The following is a 17,400-nucleotide window of genomic DNA, read 5'->3' as shown; positions in this document are numbered from 1 at the left end:
ACTGTGTGTCCTTTATCTCTCCCTCTTTCTGTATTCAGATGGCTTAACAGTTTCAGAGGAATTTGAGAAACTGATGTTTGACAGTACTTTGACTCCTCACGGTTTCACCATATGCATTATGTATACATGGGTATCAATCATATATTTGTTCTTTTTTCCGGAAGTGCATGCATATATAGTCTGCATAGTTATAGTTGCGCAGCAATTTTCATGTAAATATTTTCTATACAAGTTATTAGAAAACTGAATACTATGGTTATGTCCCTATCTGCAGAGGTCAGATATGTAACTCATTTCAATTATCTTAAAAAAAATTAACTAGGAGAGCATTGCTCCCCATTTCCAGTAATAGAAATGAAGAGTATTATAGTCTCATCAGTTCAGACAAAACCAAAAAAAGAAAGCAAAACATGCATGCCTTCTCCCCCTCACCAGGTGGCAGGCGCCATATAAAAAGTAAATATTAATTTTCATTTAATTAGTCTACCTATGAATTGCTATGAAACATCAAAACATGTCCCATACAATCTAATATTATTGTTGTGCGTCGTGTGGATGGGGAAAGGTAGCGGACATATGAAACTCCTGTCCCTCTTTTAAGGTAATAGAGAAAAAGAGAGAAAAATGAAAAGGCCACCTATATATGTGGCCAAATGTCTGCGGCAACAGGTTTGTCCACTCACTAAGTAGACTCTGATCGCAATGTTTAAGTTATAGATCTGAGCGTCTTTACGGTCCAGCAGGTTATACCCGTCAGTACTGGTATCACTCGGTACCAAAACACATCTAACCGTTGAATCCGGGATGGGTAGGAGCGGGAGAGAAAAGATGAGCAAGGGTGGATGCGGCGTTCGAGTTGTCGCTCTCGGCGGCGGTGGCGTCCAAGTCGTTGTTCTCGGCGGCGGCGGTCGATCCCGGCAGCGGTGGAGTTGACGTCCAGGCGGCGGCGTTGATGGCGTCAATCCAGGCGGAGGACCACGAATCCCGGAGAAGAGAGGGGACAACCCTGCACGCCGCAATCAATCTCGCTTTGGCGCAAGGGCCCAGATCGAAGTCGCGGCGCTGGAGGAGGAACACGGTGGCGGTGAGGGGAAGAGAAACACGACGGCAGCGCAGAAGAGGATGTAAAATGCGACAAAATTGGTTTCACCTGTCTATTCCTCCCATCTATCACACACAAAGTTACATTTTTTACCCTTCCACCTCTCTTCTACACGAGATACCGTAATAGGGACATATTTGGTACCTCGCGGTATCAAACACTACCAGCCGTTGGATCGCCAACAACCAGAATTTAGTACCACACAGTACCGTTGGACCTTAAAAAGTCTCTATAGATTTAGTGCAGGAAGCAATCAATTTTGACAACACTTGTTTTCCGGTAGTTCTCAGGTCAGCGTGGCAGGCTGCTAGATAAGTGCAAGAAAAAGGAAAAGAAAGAATCACTAATATTTTCCAACACCCTTGCCCTTTTAAAAAAGAGAGATCATATTGCAACAGAAATCTAGAGCAAAGATCATGGAGACATCTTTCTCTTTCTCTCTCTATAAACCAAATCTCTTCTTTTCTTTATTAGCCTCGCGGTTGAGTAAATTTTTCTTTCATTTTTCCTTCCTTTCTTTTACAACCTCTTTTCTTAATCTTGCTAGGCCTTTTGGGCCACATGCTGGGCCCACCACAACCTTCTTGATTGGCCATCTCCATTTCGGATTGGAGCTGAAATTGCAAGTCGCCTTCTCTTCTTTTTGCCGGCGAATGGAGAAGGAGAAGAAGAAGAAGAGGCCTGGCCCACAAACTGGGATGGTGCTACGCTTTCGAGGCCCAGCATGTCTGCTTGCCCTTTGCAGGGGTTGGTGAGGGCCCACCTGTCTTCCACCTGGCACCAACATACCTCCCATTTTTGGTAGTAGTAGCTTCTAGTTTAGTACTAGTAAAAACAAAGTGCCATGCCTTTTAATTAATTCCATGATATGGGGCTAATGTGATTGTCTAATTGGAGTGTGTTACCTTTAGATGTTCCATCATGTATTGATAGCTAGGTGCATTGTGTTGTGATGACCCCAATTATTGATCATGCTAAAAAAAACTTGTTAATTAGTGCTCTCGTACGTGCGGTTGGATTAGATGGGCGTTAGGTATCTTTTGGTGAAAGATCTAATGGGTTTTTAGGTATTGGATTAGATGTTTGGATGGATGATAAGATTGAATGGCCCATTAATTACTTTTCTATTTTCTTCACATATAGTCTTTTTGCAAAAGAAAATGGAGTATTATATGGTCTTTGTGGAGCCAAAAAAATTTACAAGCCTAAGATTGAATTTGACAACTTTAATTAGAAATTATATATTTTTAAAATGTCTATAATAATTTATAAAGGATTTATAAGGAGTTTTCGAGTCAAGCCTGAGGCTCAAAGCCTAAGTTGACCCATGCCTGGTCCCGCTTCTACTTTGTACCAGTACCAACTTAAAAATGGTTATGGACAACTTATATAATTTTTAATTAATCTTGCTAGGTGTGAAGCACGTACACATAATTCCACCACACAACAATATTATTAATAGTGCTTCCACTCACATTTCGTCTTTTAGGGTGCTCTTGTCCATGGTGAATGCCAAAACCACGACGAACAAGATTGTGTTTTCCTTTTACCATTTCCAGAAGTACGATCATCATGCTAGAATGGAGATGCACTTAAAGCATCTATGTTTGCATTGTGTTTATTTTAGAAAAAAAAATGTACGCTCCTGCTAGAAGTGAATTAATTGTTTGTTATCATTTTTCTTTTTTTTTTAAAAAAAAAAGTAGAGTTCATGCATTCCAAACAATGTAATGGGCCGTGGAAGGCCTGGCGTGTTGATAAGCCCAATCCAATTAGGCAGGGCTGGATTTTGGTCTTCGGGCCTATTCGGCTGTTATTTTCTGCAGCTGCAGCCGCACAACACAAGCACTGCAGCGTACAGGAATGATTACCGAACACGCCCCTAATTTGTCCATTTCAAACTCTAGGCATAAAAAACTATTAGCACATAATTAATTAAGTATTAATAATTTTAAATTTGAAAATAAATTTATCTAATATTTTCAAGTAATGTCTAGATTGTTTAGTAATTTCAGAAGCACTAACTCAAACCGAGTTAAAATCTTTATCTTAATCCGAGAATAACGAAGCTGTAGTGTAATAGTCTTGTGTACCCCTGCGCCGATGACTGCCACAAATTAAATGAAATAATTAGCCGTCTTAATGTAGCCAGATTTGGGAGAATGACTTGGAATGCAGTTAGTTATATGGAAAGTTGATTTCCATGTATAGGAATCAGTCAAATGCTGGATGGGTAATTTTGATTTTCACATGTGCAGTTTTTTGTTGCGCTTTCTAGAAACAACAATGTAGGTCGGTCAATTGACTTTATATGTTTCTCTTGCAAGCTTTTTGACCAAAATAGACTAGTCATGCCAGTGGTCACATCACACCTACATGTTTTATTTTTTTAAAAAATTATTACTGAAAATATCTTTTGTACGTTTGTTTCTTGATTCTTTTAAACAAATACATTTGTTTCTTGCTATGCGTAATTCACAAGATAAATATTCTCCTTGTTCGGGAAATTTGGAAGGAGCGAAACTGGTGGATATTTGAGCACAAGGAGGCCGCAACCTCAAACCTCCTTGCGAAGATTAAAGAAGAGGCTGGCATGTGGGCCTTGGCTGGCGCTAAGAGCCTTAGAGAGATTATTCCACGCTTTGTATAGTATACAACTTTTCCCAGTTCTTGCTTTCCTTTTTCCCTTAGGGGCTGTATTTTTCTTCTGCTATATTTAATGAATAAGCACAATCTTGTGCTGGTTTCGTTCAAAAAAAAATAAGATAAATATTCTCAGTTCCAGAATTGAAACGCTATAGATTTTTAAAAGTTCAACATTTTGACTCTAAACTTTACTTTATGTGTATTCTTCTAATACTGCAATTTAGTTTTTACCACTACAAGATCTCACCTCAATCATATCTTCTAGCACTTCAATACAGTGTGCTTCCCATCTTTCTCTACTACTCCTTCTGTCCCAAAATAAGCGAGCCTAAAATAGAATGGAAATACCTATATAATAATGAATGCAGATAGACATATGTCTATATTCATATACTAAGTAAACTCTCATTTTATGTTAGATTGATTTATTTTAAGATGCAGGAAGTAGTCCGTTTGTGCCTTTTTCTCTTTGACACTCATTTTATATCAAGTTTCTTTTATCATCAAGAGAAAGTACTAGAATACATTAAAACAACCATAATATTATTTTGCCAGAACATAACAATTATAATAACCGTTCATAAAAAAAACTCACTTTGAATGTGATGCAAAATGAATATTAGCTCTAGCTATATATGTTATACTTTTTTTTTAATAAAAAGTACAGTTCAAATGCCGACGCTTACAAATGCATGTACACATGCAAACCATATCAATATAAGCACCTTCAAATATTGGGCCAACATATATTACAATTGATAAAGTTATCACAGACGCATTACTGTTAATGGGTACTTTACTTACTACTTTAAAAAAATTAGCCTTAAACGTGAGCACCATACCTAATTCCTTAACTCGGATGAATAGGCTCCACCACAAGAGAACAACTATGTATACTTGGGATGTAGAGGCCTGGAGTATTTTCTTTGGTTATCGGAAAAAGTTTTACATATTAGAGGTTACATATAAACACACAATTCCTACATGTAATAATACTAGAGTGCATCAGATAAATTCCTAAGATGGTCAGCCATTCAGCCGCCATTCCTCTTCATTTTCTTCTTCCTGGCGACCATACACATTGGCCTCTGTATCTCACAGCTATACATGTAGCTATAGTAAGGTGCTATCTGGGATTTCCATCCTAGTGCATCAAATCTTCTCTTCCTTGAGCTAGGCTGATCAGCACCTCCTAACAGAACATCTAGAACCGATATGTTGGAACCTTCAGTTTGACTAGGAGGAGAAGCATTTGATCCTATCTGATAGTTGTCAAGAATCACGAGACGTTCAGTACATGAATGACCACACATGCTGGTTCTTCTTCTTGAACTCTCTTAGGGATGCAAGAACCAATCTCCAGTAAAGCATGTTGGTATTCGACCTCAGTAATCTACCAAAGACATTGGCCATGAAGCTCCTTTCGGACTCCATTGCTAGCTCCATGGCTAGGGATGAAATTTCAGGATACTCCGAAGCATCCATGCTCCCAAATGTGCACACCTTGAAGAAGTACCAGTAAGCCTTCTTTTGGAAAGGAGCTGTAATCTGAGAGGTGGTGTGGTTCCTAACCTCGCAATCTTGTCTGATAGGCTTGTGATTATGATTTTACTGTTGCGAGGAATGCGAGCTTTGTAAGTTAAGTATAATAATCTTTGCAATAAACCCTTATCAATATTCTTATCTAATCCTTCTGAATATCTATCCCCATCTAGTTCAACAATGACCAACAACCTTCTTATATCCGAGGCCTTCGATGTTTGATTACACCGCCATCTCTAATATCCACAATGCTTTCATCTTCAAGATTGGCTCGAGTGAAGAACATAATTTGTGAGAAATTATTGCGCACCCTTTCATCGTTGCAGGCATGCTCAACAAGAGTGCTCTTCCCAACTCTCCCTGGGCCGATAATCGGCAGAATTCCCGGTTCTTGTGTACCATGATCCCCAGTTCGTAGGAGAAAATTGATGAGATACTTCATCTCCATTTGGCGCCCAAACATGCACTGGTCCAAGATCAAGTACATGCTATACGGCTGACGATGAAGGCGAGGGCAACTGCTTAAGAATGCAATGAACTCATTGGCACCAGCAATGGAATTCTCCAGGTTCCCAAGAACTCTCTGCAGCTCACTACTCACACTCTGATTGCTATTGCCACTGCAGAAACGGATACGCTTGGCAGGACTGAATTTAGAGATAGCAAAAGATGAACTCACTTCACCATGATGATCCTTGCCTTGATGGGCTCTGCACCTGAAGGTGTCCAGGGTGTAGTAGCCTCTGAACATCACCTTCCTCAGGATGCTCAGCTGCTCCAGCATGGCTTGGTTGGTGATGCACCGTTCCTCCGCCTCGTCGACGATGATGCGAAACCGCAGCAGCAGCCGTTGCAGGTTGTCCAATCTTTCGTCGTCGCTTGGAGCCGGCTTTTGCTGATTCAGGTATTTGCTTACAAGGAAAGATATGGATCTACCTGCAAGTTCAGTTAGGATGGCAGAAATGGTTGCCTCCTTGTTGGCTGGAGAAAACCTTTGCAGAAAGGTTCTGCAACGGAACGAGCTACCTCTAGCTAGTAGTATAACTTATATTATGTGATCTGAAACTGCTGATAGTGCCACTGAGTGTTTCTATATCTTTCAATTAGATAACAAGAAATTGGAGGTCAGAAGTAAAATTTTGGCAGGAGATAACTATTTACAAAGAATCAATTAGATGCCGTCAGTTCTCATCGTCTTCTGAATGTCTTGAAATCTTACACATTTGACACGTTCATGTATACGCGCACACTTATGTACACTTATTGATCACGAAAGATATGGATATACTGGCAAGATCATTCAGAATCGCAGGGAAAAAAGGCTTGATATTTAACAATATAATCTGAAATTTTGTAGATCACTCAAAGGGTCAGCAAGATTTTGGTAGATCACTCAAAGGGATAGAGGGAAAGAATCATTTCATCTGGCCACGTGGCCGCGCGGCCTATTTCCCCCCCCCCCCCTCAGCCCTCAAGGGAGAACGAGCGGTCGTGAGGCAGCCAAGGGGCCTCGGGGTGCCCTGTCGCACCCCTCGGGTCCTTGGAGCGTGCTACCCCGAGGCCCTCACTCGGCCGCCACGTGGCGGCTGAGTGGGTGGAGGTAGAGGCGCTGCCAAGTGCCTTAAATGAGCAGCGCCCCAACCACCCCTCGTCACATTTAATGTGGCGTTGGCAGACGTGAGGCGCCGCCCGATTGACGTGCGTCAATCGGGCTTGACCGGTCTATGACCGGTCACGGGCGGATGGGACAGGTGGCAGCGCACCCATGTCCTGTGTAGCACCCGTATTTTATTTGCTTTTATTTAAAATCTTGTCATTTAAAATTTTGGAGTTAATTTGGTTCTTAGTTGATTTTGTGCCAAATAGATCTCAAATCCTCTCTTAGAATTGCCTTTAAAATTTCTGTGAGATCCTAGGTCAAATTCAAATTCAAATCCTTTGAAATCTCCTCAAAATTCAAACTCTACAAATCCTTGAGAAATTGTGAAGCAGTACTGTTCAGTTCGGGCCTCATCCTCTCTTTCTTTTCCCCTCGGCCCAACTCCTCTCCTCCCCAGTCGGCCAGCCCAGCCCAGCTCCTATTCACCTTCTTCTTCCTTGAGGCAGCTAGCCACGTGCACACAAGGTGTTCGACGAAATGTTTCGCCCGGACGCCGAGTCGTGCCGAGCCGTGTGTTGCACCAAAACACCCTCCCGTGCACCGCGCGTCGTGCCAACACCCGCGCCGCACCGCCTCCGCACCAGGCCGAGGCCGCGCCACGCCAAAATCGCGTCGCGCCAAGCCCGACCTCGCTCCGGTTTCTGTCCGGGAGACACAGAGCCACGTCGCCTCGCGTCACCCCGTCCCGTCGTCGTCCACTCCATCTATCCCGTCGCCCGTTGCATCGACCCCGACGGATAACGGCCGCCACCTCACTCGTCGTCATCCCTAACCCTAGGGTGAGTCATTCTCTTATCCGATCATCTCCCTTATCCGTTCTCGTTGCTTCGTAAGGAAGGAGCTTAGCCTCCGAGCTGCGTCTCTCTCTCTCTCTCTCTCTCTCTCTCTTTCTCTCACGTCTTGTCGCCACCGCCGCATGACGCCACTTCCGTCGCCTCGCGCCGTCACCTTGGCCATCTCGTCGCCGCCTCACATCCGCGGACGCGCGTCCCTTCGCTGTCGCCTCGTCGTTTTGTCAACTGTCTCCTTCCGGGAAGTCGCTGAGCCACGTCTCTCCCTCTCTCTCGCATTCCATCGCCACCGCCGTGTGACATCGCTCGCGTCGCATCGATCTGAGAACCCTACCGCCCAATTTCCGGCCATAGTCGCCGTCGGCCGTGCGTCATCCTTATCCCGTCGCCAAACTCGCTCTCCGCACGTCTCTTCGCGTCACGTCGCACCATCACCATCGCCATCCATCGTCTGTCTTAGTGCGTCGCTTCACATCGCGTCGCCACCGGTGCATGACGCAATGTCGTCGCATCGCCATCTCGTCCGCCCCGGAATCCCGCCCTAGCTGCTAGCCATCTACGCCCGGAATGCCGCGCCTAGACCGCCAGCTCGCCACCGCGTCGCTCGCCTATAAAAGGGGAAGCAGCCCGAGCTCCTTCTCCCCACACCATCACCATCTTTTTTTTTGAACGAATCAACGAGCCGCCAATTTCATTGAATATAGAAGGAGAAAACTGTACAGTGTAAAGGGAGAGAAAAAAACTCAGGACCTTTGGCCCTAGTCAACTAAGGAACAAGCCAATTTCCCAGATGATGCGCACCTGCTAAGGCCCATATCTTGGCCTCGTCCTTGATTTTTATCAGAAGACCACTCGGTGGGAGCTCCTTATGCTGGAATGTTCTGCAATTTCTTTCATTCCAGATCTCCCAGGCGACTAGGAGCGTTAGGGAGCGTAGAGCCTTTTTGGGTGCCTCTTTTACATTTGTGGTTTGATCCCACCATTCTAACACCAACGAAACCTGCCGCCAATGGTTGGGGTGAATATTGTTGCACGCCGTCCATTCCGCTAGGGTCGCCCATATTCTCTTTGTGTAGCGGCAGCCTGCGAGGAGGTGTAGAGCCGTCTCCTGGACCCGACGACATAAGGGACATATGGATCCATTTGGCCATCCCTGGGTAGATAGTCTATCAGAGGTCCAGACTCTATTCTGAATGACCAGCCAGGCGAAGGTTTTGCATTTGTGAGGAGCCCAGGGCTTCCAAATTAGGTTGTTAAAATTGTTGGCCGTTGTTCCAAGTAGTTGTGCATTATAGGCTGATGCTGCCGTATATTGACCGTGGCTAGTGAGCTTCCAAGATATTTGGTCGTCCTTATGTTCTATCAACTCTATTGTCTGGATGGCGGTCCAAACCGTGACAAGTTGGTCAATCAGCTCTGTTGTCCAGCCCACATCCGCTGGTAATCCCAGATCGAGCAGCCATTGATCTGATTGCAAGGCATGTTGGAGGGTACTATTCTTTTTCTTGGAGACCGCGTAGACTAGCTGTGCCAAATCTTTCATCCTTCTCCCCTGCCACCAGGCTGACTCCCAAAAACTCACAGTCGCCCCATTTCCGATTGTTATGGATGTCGCTGCCGCGAAAAGGAGCTTATCGGTGTCATCGCACGGCGTACCAGAACCCACCCATGCTTTCTCCGGTGACTTCCATTCCTGCCAAAGTCATCGGAGGCGCAAAGCTCTTGCAAACTTCTCAAGGTTTAGGATTCCTAGACCTCCGGAACCAGTGGGTAGGCAGGTTCGGGTCCAGTTGATTTTGCATTTTCCACCCGTCAAGGCTTCTCCCCCCGCCCACAAAAACTTCCTTCTCTGCTTATCAAGAGCCTCAAGAGACTCTTTTGACGCTTTTAGCCCTATCAGGAGGAAAACGGGTTGTGAAGTGAGCACCGACTTCACTAGGGTGGAACGCCCTGCAAGCCCAATATGTCTTCCCCTCCACCCGGCTATGCGGTTCATCGATTTGTCGAAGAGAGGCTGCAGGTCTACTCTTCTTAGCCTTGCTGTGGTAAGAGGTAGTCCTAGATACTTCATTGGAAGATTTGCTCTGGTTACTGGTATGCCATCCAGGATGTCGTCAAGATCCAGGTTGTCACACCTGATTGGCACCACGTGGGACTTTTGCAGATTAGTGCATAACCCAGACACCTGCCCAAAGCGACGTAGAAGGTCGGTGAAAACTCGTGCGTCCTCTTTTTGTGGGTTTATGAAGACTACCGCATCGTCAGCGTACATGGATGTGCGGAAGTGAGCAGCCCTTCCTCTCAGTTTACTTATCGCCCCTAGATCAGTGGCCTTGTCCAAAAGGCGCTGGAGTGGGTCGATTGCTAGAATGAATAGCAATGGAGATAGGGGGTCGCCTTGTCGTAAGCCTTTTCCGTGCCTTATTGCCTCTCCCGGTGTACCATTTAGGATGATCTTGGAAGTGGAAGTTGATAGAAGGCCCGCAATCCATTCCCGCCACCTTTGTGGAAATCCTCTATTTTGAAGGAGCGTGAGGAGGTAGTCCCATCTGACTGAGTCAAAAGCCTTGGAGATGTCAAGTTTGAAGAGGAGGATCGACCTTCTAGTCCTGTGATGTTTCCTAACCATGTTTCTGACGTACATAAAGTTGTCATGTATACTTCGTCCGCGAATGAAGGCACTTTGATTTGTCGGGATTAGCGAGTGCATCAGTGGTCGCAACCTGATGGCTAAGACCTTGGAGAAGAGCTTGGCAAAGCCATGAATCAGGCTAATCGGCCTGTAGTCTCCGATTCCCTCCGCGCCGTCCTTTTTGGGGATGAGCACAACATTGGCGGAATTTAGGAGGTTAAAGTGTGTGTGCCTCATGTCGTGCAGAGCATTGAAGGCGGCCACTACGTCGCTTTTGATAATGTCCCAACAGTGCTTGAAGAATTTCCCTGTGAACCCATCAGGCCCTGGTGCTTTGTCGACAGGCATTTCGCTTAACGCTTTGTGGATCTCTGTCTCTGTGAAGGGGTCGTCCAACCCAGAGAGGTCGACGGGGGTGAGCCCTAGAGACTGCCAGTTGAGATCACACTCTCTTGGCTCAGGTCTTCCCATGACTTGCCGGAAGTGTTCTGCAATGGTGTGTTCCTTTTCTGTGTGTGACAGCCCAGCCGTTCTGCTTCCTTAAGCGGAAGATGTGATTTTTTTCCTTTTTCTTGCATTTATCCTACGATGGAAGTATTTTGTATTGGCGTCCCCTTCTTTAATATTAGTTAAGCGCGCAGCTTGCTTCTTCCGTGCTCTTTCGATGACCGCAAATCCGAGGAGCCTTCTTTTTAGGCCCAGTCTCAACCTATACTCTGCCTGCGTTAACTCCCGGCGCTCCTGAGCTACATCAAGCCTCTGAATTATGTCGAGCGCCATGTGATACTTGATTTTTGCTTCTGAGCAGATGCCCTTTGCCCATCTCTTTAGGGACATTGCGGTTCGGCTCAATTTGTCTGCGAGGCGGTGGAAAGGCTCATGGTGCATGGTGCTCTGGTTCCATGTGTTTTGTACCTCAGCTTTGAAGCAGTAGCCTGGTCTAGAAGTTTTTGAATTTAAAGGTCCTTGGACGTCGCGGCCCCGCAGGGTTGGAGAGGAGCAGTGGGCAGTGATCAGATGTTCCTGTGGATAGGGCATGCAGGATGTGGTGTCCAAAGGTAAGGTCCCATTCCTCATTACAGAAGAATCTGTCTAGCCTCACCAAGGTTGGTCGGCGTCTCTCATTGCTCCAGGTGAAGTTCCTGTTTTGGGGATGGATTTCTTTTAGTTCACAGTGGTTCAAAGCTGCTCTGAAACGACTCATGCGCCTAAGGTTGATGTTGTTGTTGTTTTTGTCGCTTGCTCTATAGATCATGTTGAAATCGCTGAGAAGGAGCCACGATTCGCTATCGTGCGGCTTCAAACGCCTGATCTGCCGTAGGAACACATCTTTTTCTCTCTGCCTCGTAGGCCCATAGACTGCTGTCAAGAGAAAAGACTCGGAGCTGTGCAGCAGGGTAACTCTGGCTGTCAATGAGTAGCGGCGCAGCTTAACGTCATTGATGCCAATTAAGCTAGAATTCCAGAGTAGCAAGATTCCTCCTCTTGTCCCCCTTGCCGGTTTGAGTAGCTGTCCAATTTGTAACCTCCCAAGTATCTTGCTAGGCTGTCATCCATTGCCCTTAGTTTTGTTTCCTGAAAGCAGGCAATACTGCACGTCGTTTCTGCTAACAGCTCATGCACCGCATTGCATTTAGCCGGTGAGTTCAACCCACGTACATTCCAGGAAAGAAAGTCAACGTTTTGTGTTATCATAGGAGGCGATTCGCTCTTGGACTTTGCCTGTTGACAACAGCCAGGGAGTTGTGGGGTGTGCAAACATCAAACCAACGTGGCCAGAACAACGTGACAGTTTGCTCTGAATAAGCATGGCAGTTGGAGTTGGAGCAGTAGCGCACATTGCATCACGTAGCAGCACACAATTGCAGCACATAGCAGCACACATTGCAGCACCTAGCAGCTCACATTTGCGGCACATAGCAGTGCACATTGCAGCACATAGCAGCACATATTTGCAGGGGAAATTCATCGCAAAGTCAGTAGATGGAAGTAGAAGAAGTGGCGGCAGTAGGCAGCCCGGTTCATCATGAATACGACAGCAAATTTCGACTTTAGGCGTACATCGCAACATCGAAGGCACCTTAGGGTGCAGCAAAATAAAGACAAGGCAACATATCCAGCTCAACGACATAAGAAGAGATGGGCGACGATACATGCAAGCAGATTAGCTCGCTCAGGTCATAGCCATGGGTCTAGGCCACAGCTTCCTCGACCTCTTCGGCGAGGTCGGCTATGCCCTCTCCCACCATTGCAAGGAGGGCCTCCTCCGGCGGCTGCTCGTCGAAGTCGTCGTCGCCGAAGTCGAGGTCGAAGATCGAGGTGAGCGCCGCAATCGTGTGCGGCGGTAGCGGCCCATCGAAAATTGCCACATACTCGGCAAGCACCTCATCAAGGGATGTGTCCGAGCGCAGCAGCCCAAGCCTCTTCATCAGAACGTGGTTGCACTTTTGCATCGGCGGCATCGACGGTTTCCCTGCAAGTCTCAAGCTGCGATGAGGATTAGAACATAAAAGTTCATATTTCTGCCCACGGCGTGTTGTGCAGCGAGTCTTGACCGATGCAGGTCAACGCTTTCGTGGCGGTGGTGATGCCGAGCGTCCAAGTACCGGCGGTGGAACGGCCGTGAAGAGGCCGCTGATCTTGTCTTCCGCCTGCACCGGTGTGCGAAGATTTGTCCCCGGCGAGCCGTCACAGAGAACTGGGGCTGGCGTGGTTCTTGGCGCTGGTGAGGCTTGTGTTTGTGCCGGCGGCGAGGTAGGTTCAGGCATCAGCGAGGGCACCATCAGGGATAGGTGCGCCGGCGAGGAAGGCACCTCTTCCGGCGTCGGGGCGTAGTAATCCGGATGCGGAGAGAGAGACGCTGCCCCTTGAAGCGTGTTGTTGTTGGGGGGCGGCTCGCATGTGGTCTCCACGCCAGCCTGGCCCACAGCGGCTAGCAGACTGCCAGCCTGCAAGGGCCCATCATGGCCTGTCTTCATGGCAGGGAGTGGGCCGCTCCCTTCGTTGGAAAGATTGGGCCCAATAACGTGGCCTGCTTCGTCGACCGCCTGAGGGCTGGCTTGGGCCCCTTTCGGCAGCCCACTGACCACCAGCCCACCACCAGCCCGTGGAGAGAAAGATGCCGGCATCTCCGGCCACGGTTCCGGCGGAGCCGCCGCCGCCGCTATCTCCAGCTTCTTGAGCGCCTGCTCAATGTCGTCGATGATGTTTATCGGCACTGTTACTTGCATCTCCTGTCGGATGCGGTCGAAGACGCGGCGGACCGGGATGACGTCGTCGCCGCACCTCGCCGTCTCCTTGCCACGATGCATATCTGCCTCCACGGACCAGGCTTCTTCCCCCACACCCGCGGCTTCCTCGCTTGCCGCACCGGTGTCCGCAAGAGGGGGCTCGATCTGGAGCATATCTTCGAGGTAGCACGCCTTTGCCAGGAAGGCACTTGCATCCAGGACCGGTTGTGCACCAGCAGGGGCTTCGAGAGGTGGCGCCGGTCCATGCATGGCTGGGAGGTTCTGCGTGGCTACCTGCACACTTAGAGCACGAAAGGCAAAGAGGAACCGAAGATTGGCTACCTGTGGAGATGGTGACGGTGTGCCGGTCGTGGGAAGCTTGGGCGTCGCGTCGTGCAGCAGCATGGGCGTCGCGTCGTGCGGCAATGGTGAGCTCAGGCCGAACGTGAGCAGCCCAGGTGGCACGACGGACGGTGCGTCGCCCACACAGGTACCGCGTCGCCGCCCGCGGTTGCTGCCGTCTCCCCAGTCGCGGCGCCGCAGAGAGCGGTCTCTCTCTCGCTGGCCATTGAGGCCAGTTGGCTTCGCGGCGTCGTGGCTGCGCCATGTTTCGCGGCCACGACCGGCTCTGTCGTCGCGCTCGTCGTCGTCGTCGTTATCACGGCGGCGCTACCCCTGACCCCAGTCGAAGTCCAGGTGGTCATTGTTGTAGTACTGTCGTCGTCGATCGCCGCGTTCCTCTTTGTCTCGGTCACGTCTTCCCCGTGCCTCGTCGCGCCAGTCTCGCACCTCCCTGCCGCGGCCACGACGGTCGGCGTCATGATGATCCCCCTTGACGCGGCTCCCGCGGTCCTCCTCCTCCACGCCTTCCTTGATGCGGGCGGAGTGGTGCTTGTTTGCTTGAGGCGGCGGTGGGTGGTGAGGGAACTCCGTGAAGAGTCGCACCGGCGCCGGCTCTCCGTCTGCTACCCCAAGATGCCACGGCGGAAGGCGGCGCTTTGCCGGGGTGACGGTCGCGCTTTCGTCAAGCGCCACTGTAGCCGACGTGTAGTCATGAATTTCCTCGAGGTGCACATAGACGCAGTACTTCACCCCGTGCTGCCAGCGCTCCGGCGGCCGCTCGGAGACCGTCACCGTGTCGAGCTTGCCACGTGTGCTGCTGGTGAAGATGAGCCACACACGTTTGGGAATGGAGCTCGGGTTTCCTGTCCACGCCCAGATACTGATCCAGCGCGTGTCCGGTGGGTGGAGGAGGTTAGTCTCGATGCTCTCCAGTGCGCAGGTGCGCGCCACCGTGCGCTCGACGGTGTCGGCCTCCCAGGCATGCCGCAGAATGCCGTCGAGGTAGAGACGCACTCGGAACATCAAGGCGACGCCGAGTGCAGACTTGGCTTCGCCACTTGACGAAGTGGAGCTCAATGCCGCAACGCTTGACGGAACCCTTCCTCAGCGCCTCAACACAGTGTCGCTGATGCTCAAACTTGATGATGAAGGCCTCTGGGTGGTGACGGGAGACGGCGACCTCGCTCTCCCTGAGATGGAGCTCCTCCATGAAGGCCAACTCCACCTCCCTTGGTGTTGTGGACGCCGGCGCCTTAGCCGCCCATGTGACAACCGCAGTAGACTCCCACTCACGGAGCTCAGCCTCAGTGGCATGCGGTGTCGGAATGAAACATTCCTCTTCCTCCGGTCGGGTGGAGGGGTCACCAAGCCTTGCCATGACAGCAGACACCGGGCGCGGTGGCGGGGGCGGAAGGGGTGGCGGTGGTGGCGGAAGGGGTGGCGACGGTGGAAGCGTGGAGCGGCGTTCTTGAGGCTGATGAGATGATGGCGAGGCTTGCCTAGGAAGACGCTGCGTTTTGGCGTGGAGATGGCGGCGCGGCACCCGGGGTTGAGCGCGAAAAATCCTGGCGGAGAGGGGCAGGGCGGCGAGCGGAGGAGCAGCGTCTTGCTTTGTGGCCTGACTTTCGGCAGAGGATGCACCGCACCGGATCACGACATAGCGCCGCTCGGTGGTCGCGAGAGAGGCAGTTGAAGCATCGTCCACTCGTTGCTTGCCGGAACAGACGGAGGGCAGCGGATTCTTGCGAGACAGACGGAGATGGCCGAGTGAGATGCCGGGTTGAAGGCGCGTCGCGTCTTCCAGTGGCCGGTGGTTGGGGGAGGCTTGAATGCAGCGCTCTGCGCCACCAATGGCGTACCCTTACCTGTTGCCAGCCAGGCTCGAGATGAGTGAAGTCGTCCGGCGTGGTCGTACCATGGATGCGACGTTGCGCCATCCCCATCTCCGACCTAGCTCTGTAGGTCGCGGCGTAGCTGCGACGCCGCGGAGACTCGCGCCTAGGTACCCTGCTGGCCGCTTGCCTGGTAGGAGTAAAAGCCTTCTTCAATTCGCCATGGAGAGGTTGGTGGCGCACGCTGGATTTGAAATCCCGGAGCTTCCCGGCCTCCACAACCTCGCTGTACGAGCGCGCACGCAGGGGGACTTCGTTTCCCAACGGATCTGGCGTCGCCGACACATGGGAGACCCCTCCCGGAGAGGACCAGTTGACCGATCTGGGCGGCGGCGGCGGGGGTGTTTCACGCCAAAGTTCGTCGCGGAGGGGAACCGGGGACGACGACAACGGAGAAGGCGACGCGCCTGTAGGGGTTGCTGGAGGCGGGACAGGCTGGGACCTCCGAAGGAGCGTGAGCGGCGGCCGGTGAGGTGAAGTCGCCGGCGGAGTCGCCCCGGGCGCCGCCCAGGGAAACGACGGGCGCATGCTTACCTTCCTGCCTCAGTTTTACCAATTTACCATCACCATCTCTCTCTCTCCTCTCTCACTTTTGCTCGTTCTCCTCTCTGTGTTGCCGTCTATAGCCGCTGTGCCGCGCCTTCTAGCGCCGCCGTCGCCGGCGGTGCCTCGCCGGAGCTCCGCCGGAAGTCGCCGCCGCCTCCCCGGTCGCCGGCTGCCGAGCCGAGCCTCGCCGCCACGGCACATCGCTGCCTGGGACTGGGATAGAGCAGCGCGTGGAGGAAGAAGACCTCCTCAACCACTGCCAAGCCGGCCCCACCTCCCTTTCCTCTCTCAAGCCGCTGACAAGCCGGGCCCGTGCCTCCTTTCCTCCATTGGCCGCTGACAGGTGGGCCCCCTCCCATTGCTGTTAGTCTAGCGGAATATTCCAATGGAATATTCCCTTGCCGTCCAATAAATGAAATTCTAGAAAAACCATTTATCCTTTGAAAATTCATAGTAAATCAACCGTAACTCCGATTGACCCCGTTCAAATTCCTAAATTTTTCTAAAATTGAGATCTACACAGTGGCGCTATTGTTTCTCTGATTTGAGCTTGTTTTATTGCCTTTTGTTTATTAGCTTTGTTTTCGCGTTAAGAGCCCGAGTTCGAGGAAGCTCCGGACGCCGCTTTCGAAGGAGAAGACCCCAACCCTGTGCAAGGCAAGCCTCTTTGATCACTTTGCCCCTATATTTGCACAGATATGTTGTTTGAAAAGTGCATTACTTAGCATATACGATTAACATGTTTAGGCCTCGGATTGTTTATACAACCGACGGACCAACCTAGTAGTCGCACTTATATTACATAGGTTGATGTTTCCATACCTTTGATAGCTCCACAAATGTTTGCGCCGGTATCGTTACATGATTACCGAGGTAGTTTCGCTTAGCCATGCTTACGTTGTTGCCGTGTGGGAAACTTGGGTTATTCCAATTACCTGATTAAAAATCCGGTACGTTGTACCGAGGAGTTGTGAAATAAAATGTGTTGTGAAAGTGGTGATGATGCGGAGTCAAGCC

At 49.9% G+C, this 17,400-nt stretch overlaps 1 pseudogene; it reads right to left on the bottom strand.

Moving 5' to 3' along the window:
• Positions 1-4,664: 4,664 nt before the first annotated feature.
• Positions 4,665-10,844, bottom strand: LOC127779238 (putative disease resistance protein RGA1; annotated as a pseudogene).
• Positions 10,845-17,400: the final 6,556 nt, after the last annotated feature.

The sequence above is a fragment of the Oryza glaberrima genome, chromosome 7, assembly GCF_000147395.1.
Source record: "Oryza glaberrima chromosome 7, OglaRS2, whole genome shotgun sequence".
NCBI lineage: Eukaryota > Viridiplantae > Streptophyta > Magnoliopsida > Poales > Poaceae > Oryza > Oryza glaberrima.
This window is presented reverse-complemented; position numbering and strand designations above follow the sequence as displayed.